Here is a 14,545-nt window from a genome sequence, read left to right on the forward strand (position 1 = left end):
GAGGAAAGCAAGAGACTGCTCCCTAGAGAAGCACGAAAGGATTGCTTTGAGGGTCTCACTGAGATTTGGGGACCAAAAACATATAGTAACAACAATCTGTGTTTTCCTCCAGTAACATTCAGTAGCTAGGGATACGGGCAGAAAAGACCAATTCTACGTTTAGCCGAGGTCAGGACTTGGAAGGCTGATACCATTGGAGGAAATAGTTGGAAAGAGACTTGTAGTCAGGGAAGGGAGGGAAGCGATGAGGCGAAGAGGAGCCTGAGGGACTGAAGAACTCAGTGGGGCACGGTGGGTGAAAGTTGGACCACTAAGGAGCTGTGGGCAGAGATTATTTTTGTATTGGAGCTTCCAGCTTCAGAAATGAAGCTGTTCTTGGTGAGAATGAGGTTGAGGATGGGTTGCTCATGGAGAATGGAAGTCCAGGTTTTGCAGGTTAAGGAGGTGAAGTTGAAGCTTGATGGATTGCTCACCAGATGTGAATGCTGTCTATAACTACGGCAGGAGCTCTGGAAGTCACGACTCCTGTGAGTCAGGTGCCAAAATCTTCAATAAATGAAGACTGGTGGGATGGGGAGAATGGTAGAGCCACATGGCCATGAAACCCAAAGAAGGGCTATTAGAAAAATGCAAAAGGGAATTTTGCCTATTAGTGAAGCTTAATTGGTTTATAGTTTGTTTCATTCTATGAAGCTGCTTAACTTTCCAATTTAATAAATCAAAAAACGTAAGTATGGCTGATAAGTGTGCCAACTGAAGAATGTCTCTAGCCATCCAGCTCTACAAGGATTGATTCATTAACCACTGAAGTTGCTGACCTTTAATACACCTTGAAAGGAGTTCAGGGTGGACATCCGGAATGAGACACTCTGTGGTCTGGGAAAACTGACAGAACAGGCCTTTAGACAGTGTGATATTTTCAGGAGAAAGTTTTATGAACCCAAACTCATGCATCTTCCCATACTTAGAAAAGCCCTAAAACCATTAACTAAGGTGTCGGTTCTTCATGACTAGCAACAAACTTCTACTGGGATGTGTGCTTAGTTGCTTGCACCCTCTTTGCCAAACTCACGTATATACTGACCTCCCCTCTTACCTCTTGGAACAATTTCTCAGAGCTATCTGAGAGGCTATCTCCTGGGCTATAGTCCTCAGTAAGACACTGAATAAACTCTACTCACAGCTTTTACATTGTGCATTTTTTTTAAGTTGACAAGTATATCAAACGTATACAAATTCAGAAATAAATACTTAGAAAAAACTTAGTTCTATTGTTTTCTTTTAATGAGAGGCAATTTATCAGCCATCATGCATTTCCTATCTCATTTAAAAATATCACAAACCGACATTTTGCTAATGTATTACACTTACTCAAAATCATATTTTGTTTTATCTAAGCTTCGGGTAGCATTTAAGTGTTGTCCTGGGAAACTTGTTTACAAGGATTAAGCCCAAGATTAAATATTTTAATGACTAGATGGGGGAATGTTTTCTTTCTGCATCACTTCTCACCCAATTTAGGATATAAAGTATAAATCTTTTTGCAACAAACAAAGCTCCTTGAGAATCAGAGTCTGATTTCAAAACTAAGAAAATGTCATATTAAGTTTTTAAAACTTAAAACAGAAGGATAGTATGGAAACTCAAAGTGATAATGTTAAAGGTTAGGCATAAATCTTTATTTCTTCATCCCCTATAGGAGGAACTATAATCTACTGGTTAGAATTTCATTATAAGTGATCTCTATATTGTAAGAGAGCCCATAGAGAGGGCTGTCACCTCCATCATTTATGCTCCTTTAAATTCTCAAGAATATCACTGGACTTAGCTAAATAATAATCAGGTCACTATTGAGAATTGTTCCTTCTCAGCTAAGCAGTAACCAGGAAAGATCAAGGCATATAGCTACAATTCCAAATGCATAAGGCACAAGCAAGTTGTTCTTCCAACTGTTCCCTTAAACTCTTGTGGATTTTTAGTGCATGGAACTGAATTAAATGGAAGGAATTTGCAGAGATAACCAGCCCAGGTCTCTACAAAAAAAGAAAGAAAAAAAAAGAGGGAGGCAGTTGACCCCGTTAGTATCAAGTCAGACATTTTGGTCGGGGCTGGGCAGGTTTGGTGAGGAATGGAACCAGACAGAAGAAGGGGCTGCATGTCTGTAGAGTTGGAATGGTGACCTGGTCCTGGCTGGTGCTCTCAGAGTTTCCACAGGACTATCCTGATGTGAACTTGAGCTTCCTATTAGGCCCTTGAACTATGCAAGAATGCTTCCCAAGTGATAACTCTGGACTCCTATGCCTCAGCCCAACTCTACACCTCCTCCTCTAGGCAAACTCTCCACCTCATCCGTCACCTCATCACTGTGAGTAACTTCATGGAACACGTTAGTTATGTGCCATGCATACTAAATTAAAATCTCTTTTAGGCCTCATTCCCACCAGCATCAAATGGGGTGATGTTGGTGTGGAGTTCCCTTGTGTCTTTGAGAAGGCTGAGGTTTACTTGAAGGTTAAGTCTTCATCTTTGCCCCTTCTGCTGATTCCCCATGTGCATGCGATGGGAGTGAACCATGAGAAACCTGAGAGCGCCCTCAGGATCGTCACGAATGCCATCTGAACCACCAACCACAATGGCTCTCCTGCCCAAGATTTTCCATGAAACTTTCACATCGCGGAGGACTCGCCATCACAGTCCATGCCATCAACGCTACCCAGAGACTGATGGTGGCCCCTCTGGCAAACCACGGTATGAGGGTCATGGTGCTGTCCAGAGCATCATCCTTGCAACCAAAGGCACTGCCAAGAGTGTGTTCTGGATCTGACCTGCCATCTAGAGAAAGCTGCTAAATTCGACAACATCAAAAATGTGGTGGAGCAGGTATCAGGGGGCCCCTGAAGAGCATCCTGGGCAACACTGAGGACTAGACGCTCTCCTGTGACTTTAACAGAGTCACTCACTTCTCCACCTTGATGCAGGGCCTGGCATTGCCCTCAGTGACCCTTTTGTTAAGCTTATTTGTTGGTATGAATTTGGCTACAGCAACCATGTGATAGACCTCATGGTCCACGTGGTTCCAAGGAGTAAGGTTTCCCTGGAAAACAAGCCTATTAGCCTTGAGGTAGAGAGAGGTTCTCAGCTGCTGAGAAGTCCTTGCCTCACCTCTAGCCCCCACCACAGTGAGAAACTCCCATCCCCCACACAATTCCCATTCCAAGCACCTGAGGAACACTACCTTGTCGGGTACCATTAGCACAATCAATATGATACACTGTACTCAGAGGAGGGAAATCTACATGAGTTCCCCTCTGAGAATCACATCCAAGCTCTTTAGTATGGCCTTTCTCTTCCTAATTGAGCTCTCAGATTACTTTTCTGTGCTCACTTCTAACCATTCATCCAACCCAATATCCTATACTTCAGCCATATTGACCTATTTGCTGCATTCTAACAACTCTGTTTTAGTGAACACTATTTCCTTTCCTTGAATGCTCTTTCTATGATCTTTGGCTACCTGATAGATGACAGCAGATCTTGAGGTAATTAATGTAACAGAGTGTCAAAGAAGGAAGTCAGAAAGGGCTGTGGAGAAAGGTCTTGATAATGAAGAGTTAGCAGTATATTATTACTCACTGATAAGCAAATCACTGATGATTATTGGTTGTGAAATAGCTAGACATATGATGTTACTGAAGAGGCATGACCCAAATGTCACCTCTTCTTCATTGTTTTCCCTATCCCCATTCCCCACCTCCTAATAAAATATCTTCCTGCTAGAATTATTTCCTCCTCTACTATAACGAGAGAGCCAATCCATCACTTGTGAGTTCTTTCATTCCTAAGGTTCTAACAAAGAAATGAAGTTTCTTCACTTCTAAGGTTCTCATTTCTAAGGTTTACTTAGAAGGATTCCATTCCTTCCAGCCTCTTCTCTGAGTCCTTATAATATTATATTCATCTTTCCCTCTTTATTGGGGTCTTCCAGTCTATCTACAATTATGCACAGATGCCCCCACCCTGAGTCACTTGACCTTAGTTCCCTTCTAGCTAACATCAGTATTTCTAAACTTTCTCACCCAACAGTTCCGGTGGGCAATATACTGACTGGTATGTCCTCTGTTTTGTTATTAAGGCGTTTCTCCACAGCCCCTTTCAGCTTCCTCCTTCACGCTTTCCACTGTTTTTTTGTTTGTTTGTTTTTGTTTTTGTTTGTTTTTTTATCCTATGCTTTCCACTGTTATCCCAGTTCCCTCAAGGTCATCTAACCAAAAAAAAAAAAAAAAAAAAAAAAAATTGAGATACCAAATGCAAAGGCCTTACTTTAATTTCTATTTGACATAGATGATCTATCCCAGCTCTTGAAATGCTCTCCTCCCCATCGTCTTCTTTCAGGACACCACAACACCCCTGTTTTCTCCTATGTTTTCAAGCACACCCTTCAGACTCTCACTTGGATTCCTCCCTCCTCTTCCTCCTTCACCCTAGATATACCCTGGATTCTCATCTCTTTAACAGATGTTTTACTTTCACAATTTTAGCTATGATTCCTGTATGGATTAGTCCCATATGTAAGTCTTGACCTCTCTACCAAGCTCTGGTTCTGACTTCTGTCTGCCTATGGGATGCTTCCACTTATGGATACCACCAACACTTGGTACAACATCTCTACAACTAATTTTCATTATCTCTTTTCCAAAGACACCTGTGTGTCTATGTCTTACATTTCCCTTCCAGAAGAAGCACACTGAAACCATGACCAAGAGATAAAGAGCTCTGCTACTTTTTTTTTTTTTTAATTTATTTATTATTTAATTTTGGCTGCGTTGGGTCTTCGTTTCTGTGCGAGGGCTTTCTCTAGTTGCGGCAAGTGGGGGGCCACTCTTCATCGCGGTGCGCGGGCCTCTCACTATCGCGGCCTCTCTTGTTGCGGAGCACAGGCTCCAGACACGCAGGCTCAGCAATTGTGGCTCACGGGCCTAGTTGCTCCGCGGCATGTGGGATCCTCCCAGACCAGGGCTAGAACCCGTGTCCCCTGCATTGGCAGGCAGACTCTCAACCACTGCGCCACCAGGGAAGCCCAGCTCTGCTACTTTTAAAGGCTTCCAAAAATGATAATTTCCTAAGCTTCTTTGGCAAACAAACTTTATAAACCAGGCTTCAGAGAACTGAAGGAAAATGATGATCCTTTTAAATCTTAAGGTAGATAGAGTTCTGTATTTTAAGGCTATAGATTAAAAAAAAGGCTAATTTTATAAGGAAAATCCCTTTTAGGGAAACACATAAAGAGATTTAGATAGATTCTTTAAAAGACAAGATAGGCTTAAGAGTACTTACCTTAGAGGGATTATTTATGTAAGATATAAGGCAAAAAGAGATCTTGGAAAAATAAGATGCTGTATGAGTGCAAAGATTGTTTCACTCTAATTATGTTAATTTAATTCATTTACTCCAGGGGGATCATGCCTTAAAGATTTCAAAAGATTTAGTCATCTTCCTCTGTTACAGATTTACTTTAAATCTTTTATCTCTTCGGCTATCTACCTTTTCGTCTAGAGGCTTTTGGTACAAAATGTTTCCATTAGAAGAAATATTTGCCTAACCCTTTATAATATGAACAGAATAACATCTATTCTGGATTGCTAGCTGTTCTTTGAATAATAAATCTTCCCGCAGTTAAAAATGGATAATTAAGGTCTGTTTTAGAGACTTGATTTCAGAGAAAGGAAGCTCAGTAATTAAAGTGAGAATGAAAAAATGAAAATGAAAACTGATCAGGAGTGAATAACAATTTTCCACTTCCATTTAAAGGAATCTCTCAGGCACTAAATTTTATTCACATTGCCACACAGGCTACTCAAACTATTTATCTGCTTTCCAAATAGTCTCAGATTTTGGGTAAAGGAAATGTAAGCTATGTTATTTTGGCTCTGTAAGATAAACAGGAATGAAAAGCAATTCAAAAGTTCATGTTGCAGTGGAGGCTGAGAAAGAGGGAAAAAAGAGCAAGGATGTGTTGAGCAGGAGAAACTGGCCAAGCCCCTCTGCCCATTTCCTCCCCACCATGGCCTCTTCCTGGGAGAATCCCAGGCAGGCAAGGTCACTATGCCAGTTTTAAGGTTGCTGTGTCTTCAAAACCCATCTGCCTCTCAACATCCTTAAGCTGGCAAGGAACTGCTGGTCATAAGGGGCTGCTGTAGGTCTCCAGGACAGACTGTTCTACAAGAGGACCAAAGATATAACTAACCGCAAACAAGGATGCCTTTATCCACTCTCATGGCGTGGCACTCAAATACATTCAACACCATCGTGGCTTTTAGGTCAGCCCTAACAACAGGAGAGAGGCACCCAACTCCTGTGAGAGAACCCCCAAACACCTGAACCATCCTCTCCAAGAAAATCTCAAAATCTCATGGAAACTATCAGGAGAGGACCACAAGACGAAAATAAAGCTCTCTTTTTTTTTCTAGACTAATAACGTTGACATTTCCAACGACAATCCACAGCATTCATACCGAACTAAATTGATTAATTATCTCACTTGTCACCTTCATAAAAGTTTAAGTTCTACTTGAGATGACTGGAGAACAGCTTAGCAAGAGTCAAACAAACGAAAACCAAAACCACTAATTGCTCATTATCAGTTGAAGGAGTTTAATTTTTAATACAACCTCTATTCCCTAAACTCTGTTTAATGAAGAAACTAAAGTATTTAAAGACATCAATCTGCATAGGTAAGTCTTTAATACTTACAAAAAGTCTAAAGATAATCAAAACAGCCTATTATTAAAGGTTATATGTGGGAGAGTTGGGGGGTTTGATGATGCTCTTGTGGACTCCAGGTAGGCTGGCTCTAAAGAGTGTTTGGTTGCACATCTGTGCATGTGTTCAATCTGTTTGGTAATCTTAAACACTCTATCTATGTCAACTGTTGTATTTATATTAACGTTTTTTTTTCAGATAGCTTTGAGTGGCATACAGAGGTATGGCTATCTTTCCAAATGATTTTTGTAAAATATAATAGAAGGATTGTGTCCAAAGCATTGGATAGTTTGTTTTTTTTCCACTATTTTTTACCATACATGCACAAACTCAATTGGAATAATATACTTGAAACTTCTCAGAATAATTACTTCATTATTTTAATGTCTGAGAATTACAAATTACTGAATAGGACACAATTCCTGATGCCACAGAGGGCAGGGAGGTGAGCCCAGAGCTTCTGTGGGTTGGCTCCAGCCAGAGCCCTGGCAGGGCGACATGTGGGTCTGAATGGCAGCTGCCTCACTCCAGGCGACTAGGGGCTGCAGGTCCTGCTTCATGAAAGCAGAGCCTTGCGGGAAGTATGTGCAGACCTGAGGAACCTCCCTGTATGTGTAAAGTGGCAGCTTGGACCCCCAGTGACAAGTCCCTTGGGTGAAGTTCCTGCATAGCCACTGGGAGTGGGGGCAGCTCTCCCCAGCATGGCCGCTGCTCCCCAGCCCCGCAGAGTTGATCCCTTATTGAGAATCCTGATTTATTTTCTAATCTAATTTGACATTCGCTTTTAACTGGCCAGTTTGGACCATTTACATCTGTTTTTATTGCAATATCCTTGAAAATATTTCTATTGTTCTATTTTGTGTTTTCTATTTGTCCTGCTATTTTGATGCTTTTTCTCTCCCTTCCTTTTTTCCTTTTGATTCCATTTTTTAAAGTTACCTAATTTCCTTCTGAAATGTTGAAAGTTATTCACTATATTTTTATTTTATTTAACCCTTAACTTCATATTTATATATAACTTAAAATTAAAGTTAATATCTCCACCTTCCTCTAACAAATAAAAGATCTTAGAAAGTTTTAACTAAAACCACTTGCTTGCCAGATACTCTTACCCCATTTCCATTTCGAACTTAATTTTTTTACCTGCAAAATTAAATATTTTTGTCATAGACTCAACATTTTAGATTTAACCATATGTTAACCTTTGCTCATCATTTCTTCTTGCATCTCAGACACACCTTTAGTTTCTCTTTTCTTCTTCCTAAAGTAAGTTGTTTAGAAGCTTTAATGAGGATCAGTTGGTAATAAACTCCAAATTCGTTTGCTGAAAATGTCTTTATTTTGCCCTCATTCTTGAATGCAATTTTAACTAGATATATATTACCAGATAGACAATTCTTTTTTTTTTTTCAGCATTTTGAAAATATTGTTCTCCATCTCCGTTGTTGATGTTGAGAAGTCAGCTCTCTCACTAATCAACAGAGTCCCCCAAAGGGTGGTCCGTGGAGCTTGTTAGAAATGTAGATCTCAGACCCCAGCCTAGACCAACTGAATCAGAATGACTGAGATCCTCCAGTGTGTATTTGTTAAGTAAAATCTCTTAGAAAATGTTCGACAAGTTATATTACTTAGATTTTCATATTGCAATGTGTTTCTTCGACAAAAAGATCCCCATGTTATATTTTTTGTCAATATGCAATAATTTATTTTTTAAATGCTTCTCAGTGAAGAAACAGCCGAGCTGAAATAATCCAAGATCTTTGACTGTAAAATTAATAGTTATATTCATAGACTCCACGGAAAAGCCGTTTTCTGATAGTTCAGGGACCTTTCATCAAATTTGGTGATTCAGTTATCTTCACAGAAAAAAATGTCAGCAGTTTGGGAATACTGGAACAATAGCCTCGTCTGGGCCCCTCCGTGCTTCCCCTCCACTGGCAAGCAAGAGAAGGATAAAAAGCTTGAGCAGAAATAAAATCAGACACAGAACCTCATGGGGGAAGAGGCATATTTTTCCTTACCATGCTGATGGATGAATGGGAAACTTAAGACTTGAGTGTTTTAAAACCTGGTGCTTTTAAGACTAATTATCTGTAATGACAATATGTCTGCCTGCTATGTAAATAAGAACCTGGAATCAGACACGTTTGTCATAATGAAATGTGACACGAGGGAGATTAGACAAAAGCTTTCTGTACAGTGAGATCTTGGATAAACTCTTCCTCCGACTAATAAAATGTTCAATTGTTTGAGATGCTTGCACTGAGACTGGGATGGCAACAGGATCAGATTGTTGCAGGAGTTTTGTATGGATGAGTTATGCAGATCCAACCTGACTAGTTCATGAAAGCTCAGTGGAGGCTGTAAAAATCTATCTGTCAGCCATCGCCATTATCTGCGTAGGAGTGCGGGATCCAGAGGGAGCTGAGGACTAGTACCTGACGTCATTTTATCAGTTTATTACATCGAGGAGCTCTTTCTGAAGAAATCCCTTTTTTCTCTCTCTCTCTCCACCCAGAAACCCTCATAAAACAGGCAGAAACTATTGCGACCTGAGCCTTCCCCTGCCTCACTCCCTCTCTCTCCTGTAACTTCCACCTCTCCCTTTCAGCTGGCTCTTTCCCATGAGCCTAAATCTGCACACATGTGTCTCCCATCTCAAAAAAGGAATTAACAGAAAACAAAGGAAGTCCTCTTTGAATTCTGCCTACCCACTTGGCAACAAGTTTCTCACTCTCTCCCTTCACACTCAACTCTCTGAAAGAGTGGTGCATTTCCATATCCTCCCTTTCATTCTCAAACCCGTTCTAGCCTGGCTTCTGCCTGGATTCGGCTGTGAAATTCCTCTTGGTAAAATCACCAACAGCAGCAAGGTGGCAATGTCTTAGTCCTCACCTAGTTGGCCGTCTCCAGTGCACCCAGCTCCACTGATAACTCCCTCTCTTCTGGAGTTTCTGTACTCCCTTGGCCTCTAGGACCCCACTTCTCCTGTTGCATCTCACTTCCACCTTCTGCCCCCATCTCCTCTTCATTGATCCTCCCATTAAACATTGGTGAGCCCCAGACTTCATTATGGGGCCCCTTCTCTTCACACCCACAGCCTCCCCACAAGGCTGAGAATCCCAAAATCTGTTATGTGCTGTTCAAACTCCTTCTTCATCCATCCTCACATAGATGTTCCACAGACACCTCATATTCAATGTGACCAGAAAGGCTTTATTAAAAAAAAAAAAGAAAAAAGAAAAACAAAAAGGGTTTCCTTCTGTATTTCTTATCCTCTCAGTTACTCTAAACAGTAACCAAGAGATCAGCTTTGTCTCCTCTCTCTTCCCCAAAGTCTAGCCTCAATATCACTGAGTCCCGTGGACGTCCCTCCGTCTTACCTGTCCCCTCTCTCCATTCTCAATGGCACCGCTGTAGTTCACACACTCGTTATCCCCTGGCTGGAATACTGCCTCCTAACCAGTCTTCCTGTCTTTATATTTGCTCCCTTCCAGCCCATTCACTTTACTCCCACCAGGGTGATCTGCTAAAGTTGCAAGCTTCAATCTGTTGTTGAAACCCTCTCTACTGGACATAAACTTATGCACCCTCCCAGATCTTTCAGCCTCCCTGTCTCCTCAACCATGGCCACTTCCAACCCCTCAGCACATGCCTGTGGAGATCTTCTTCCTGAACCCAGGGCCTGGAGCTTCTAACTCCCCTCCACCACTTCCAGACTCAGAGGAAGCACCACGTGTTAGTCCAGGTCCTCTGAGAAGCAAATGCCAAGATGCGAATAGACATGCAATGCAGACCTGATCCTGACAGAAGGAGAGAAGGATGGAAGTGTGGATGGAAGTGTCCTAGACTGCAGCACAGTTCTAAGGAAATTTTGGCAGGGCCACTGGGAAGTCCTCAAGCTAAATCTCCTGTGAGAGGAGTCCCCTGTCTCCTAGGAATAGATCTGTCTTAATATTTCTGCTATGATCAATCACTGGGGCAGAGAAGGAAGTGTGGCCTCTGTACAGCACAGCATATTTTCAGACCCACCAAGCAGTACTGTTGGACAGACGTGGCAGCAACCCAATGTATGATGGAAGTGGCACATTTGGGATGGGGCTGGAGCAGGTCCAAAACTATGAGTAAATTACCAGTAACTTCTGGTCCAGGCTGCCATGCTACCTACTTCTACCGTATCAATGCCTCTCCTTCAACCCATGGATTTCCACTGACCAACTCTCAGAGGAAGAAAAGACAGGACTGGCTCACAGATGTATCAGAATGCTGTGTTGGTGTAGCTGGAAATGGACAGTTGTCACATGATAGCCCCAATTGTCAGTAACCCTGAAAGATGGTCTGATGTGGATGACTGACCTTGTCCAGCCAGTGCTTGTGCAATAGGCCCATGACCAGATCAGGGGTGACCAGGGTAGCAGGGATGAAGACCATGCATGGGTCTAATAACAAGGGCTTCCTATCTTATGGCCAATCTGGTTATAGCCACTTTTGAGTGGTCAGTGTGCCAGCAACAGAGACTGAAGCTGCGCCCTCAACACATCACCATCCTTTGAGGTGTCATCCTACAGCCTACCTAGTGGCAAGTCAATGACATCAGAGCTTTTCCACATTGGAGGAGAGAGTAATTATTACTCCATACCAACACTGATACAAATTCTGGATGTGGGGTTGCCTTTCCTTTATCATCATCACCACCAAAGCGCTTACAGAACACTTCATCTCTCAACGTGTTTTCCACACAATGTTCACTCCAACACGGGACCTTTTCTAGAGCAAAGGAGGTGCAGAAATGGGCTTGTCACCAGGGGACTCACTGATAATACCAGGTATCCCACCATCTAAAAGCAGCCAGACCAACAGAATGATAAGCAGCCTGTTGAAGGCTTAGCTATGGGTCTAGTATCTTGCAGGGTTTGGTTGCTGTCTTCTAGGAAGTGACATACTAGCCAAATCAATAGCTGATATATAGCATTATGCCTCCAACAGTAAGAATATATGGGTCTAAGAACCAAGTGAAGTAGAAGTAGCCTCCTCACCACACAGGGGTCCATTTGAAATATTTGTGCTTTTATTCCCTATAATCTAAGGTCCTGCACAATTAGAGGTCCTAGTTCCCAGGGAAGGAGCATTTCTGCCTGTGTGAATAATGAGTTTCTTTGAACTTAAAGTTAACGACTACCTGACCACTTGGGGCTTTCATGCCAATAGTTCAACAGGCAAGGAAATGATTTACTGTCTGATTGATGTAATTAAGGAGTTGGTGTTGACCCTCCACAAAATGGGGTCATAGAGGATAATATCTGAAACCCAAGGGATTCACTAGGTCTCTCTCAGCACTGCCATGCCCACTGATAATGGTTAATGGAAAATACAGCAACCATGACCCAAAAAGTACAGGACAAATAAAGGTCAGTCCACTTAAAGTTCTGGGTCACTCCAGCAGGAAAGCAACTTAGACCAGCTGACAGTTGGCCGCAGGTAGGGAAATACAGAATGTCTGATAGAGGAGAGAGATGATAAATGTCAATTAGAGCCTCAGGACCAGCCCCAGTACAGAAATTGTAGCTTATTCCACCAACCCACTTGCCTTAAGTGTTTCTGCAAATCACAACTAGTCACCATCTTGAAGGCGGCTCTGTGACTGTTTGACTTGGGGAAGCAGTGAGCGCAGCCTGTTCTCACAACAATGGAAGCCCTGTAGTGTATGAGGGAGCCACATACAATGGAAGGTCACAAGCAGATCTGAGGAGCACAAGAGGTCATCTATATAGGGCACATCCTATATCGGCCATTTGTTCTGCCACAATGACCAGTTCCATGTGGGCTCACGCAGTCCTGCTGTTAAGGCAGACACCTGGAGTCTCTGGTCCCTCTTCCTATTCCTAGACTCAGATGAAGCACCACACTATGAGGCACGGAACCTGGCTCTCCAGAAGGTGCCGGATGATGCAAGCCAGAAGTCCAGGGAGTTAACATTCTGCAGGTGAACTCTCTTCGATGGGAGACAAGAGAAGGGAGGGTGCTAGCAGATGAACTCCCTCTCCATACACCCTCTGACGGACAGCTCTGAGACACAGTTTTTCTGTACAGCCTATTTGGGGGTGTTTCATGTGGCTGAGAAACTGGCTGTTTCTTCATGAAGCAACAGCCAGCTCCATAACGTAAGACATTGTGTTAGCTCCCATCCGTCCATGACTCATTTCACTTTCCCTCTATCACACTCCCTGACATTACCCTTCCCAGGACAGCATTAGCATTTAATCCTTGCCTCGGGTTCTGTTTGGTGAAGAACCTGGGCGAAGTCTCATTTCACTGCTTACTCTACCTAAAGAAATCCTCAGCTACGGCTCGCTGACATTTCCAGTCTCATCACGTGATGGTCCCCGGATCTCATCCTTTGGTAAACCAAGCAGACTAACTGACAGGTTTCTGAGCTGCCCCCTTTTTCACAGCATCTGCAACTGCTCTTTCTTCTGCCTGGACAGTGCTCCCCTAGCCACTCCCTCTGTGAACTTCCAACCATGCCATGAATCAAGTTGGACAATAGTCAATCCAGTACTTCACAAAATATCATTAAAATGAATGAGACTATTTAGAAGCCTCTTTTGAGTCTCCTTACCTTAATACTGAAAGATTAAAAAGACAAAAAGCTACACATGATTGGATAAACACTAACTCTTCCTATTATGGTAAAAATACTTGAAGTACAAGGAAACAAATATGGAGACAATCCAAAACACATTCATTTATCAGCAAATATCACTGAAAGATTCTCAGCAAACACTGCTTAAAATGTAAAGAGATAAATGTTAAATTGTAAATTATAGCAGGTTTTCTGTATATATAGAAAAGAGTAAAGATATTCCTAACAAGTCAGTGTATGAGATTTCTAGTCGGGTTCAAAAAAGAAATACAAAAATAATTCATTTTCTTATGGACAACTAAAGGAAAACATGTACCAAAGAAGATGTATTCTCAACAGTAACTTCTTTAATAAAAACAAGCTTTATGGAAAAATATGCTTAATGGAATAGCTACTTTAAGTGGAATAAAAATATTCTGGAATAAAGTCAAAAAGACATTTCCACATATGAAACCCTGCACTGCTTCATTCATAGTCAAGATGTTACAGCAAAGAAGTTGAAGCCAGAAGTGCATCAAGTGCTAGAGATGTCAAAAATATAGTTACTTTCTATGAAGACAAGACCTTTAAAATAGAGTAGACTCTTTCACAATACTTTGTAATGATGTGGGGAATAACCATGATAATCTTTTGAATGACACAGAGGATTCTGGGGGGTTATTTGTGGCAAAATACATAAAAGCCTTGTTGACTATCAAGGTATTATACATCTCTATTATACAAACACCATGCTACAAATTTGCTCTCTTTCTCTGGGATGACAAGTGGCTGTCAGGATATGCTGTTTGGAAGATATTTTCAAAGACATAAACACCCTTAATCACTTCCTTCAAGGTAGAGCTGCCGTTTTGATAATTTTGATTTCAATAATGAGTTGAGAAAATAACTGCTTCTTGAAAGAAACATACTCTGGGGAGAGTATTTTGAAAAATAAATGTTTGAAATTATTTCCATAATTACCTGATGAGACAACTGAAAACAATGTGTGCTGTCTGTAACAACTCTCTTATGTGCTCACTTTTAAGAAGTTGAAAATAAATATTTCAAACCTATTTTTAAATCATCCACATGTGAGATTTCAGTGAAACTATATCCACTTACAAAAATACAAAAAATTCAGGACCTTTTGATGACTTTGAACAA

At 41.6% G+C, this 14,545-nt stretch overlaps 1 pseudogene; it reads left to right on the forward strand.

Moving 5' to 3' along the window:
- Positions 1-460: 460 nt before the first annotated feature.
- Positions 461-3,253, forward strand: LOC132352725 (glyceraldehyde-3-phosphate dehydrogenase-like; annotated as a pseudogene).
- The last annotated feature ends 11,292 nt before the right edge of the window (positions 3,254-14,545 follow it).

Source organism: Balaenoptera ricei, chromosome 18 (assembly GCF_028023285.1).
Source record: "Balaenoptera ricei isolate mBalRic1 chromosome 18, mBalRic1.hap2, whole genome shotgun sequence".
Classification (NCBI taxonomy): Eukaryota; Metazoa; Chordata; class Mammalia; order Artiodactyla; family Balaenopteridae; genus Balaenoptera; species Balaenoptera ricei.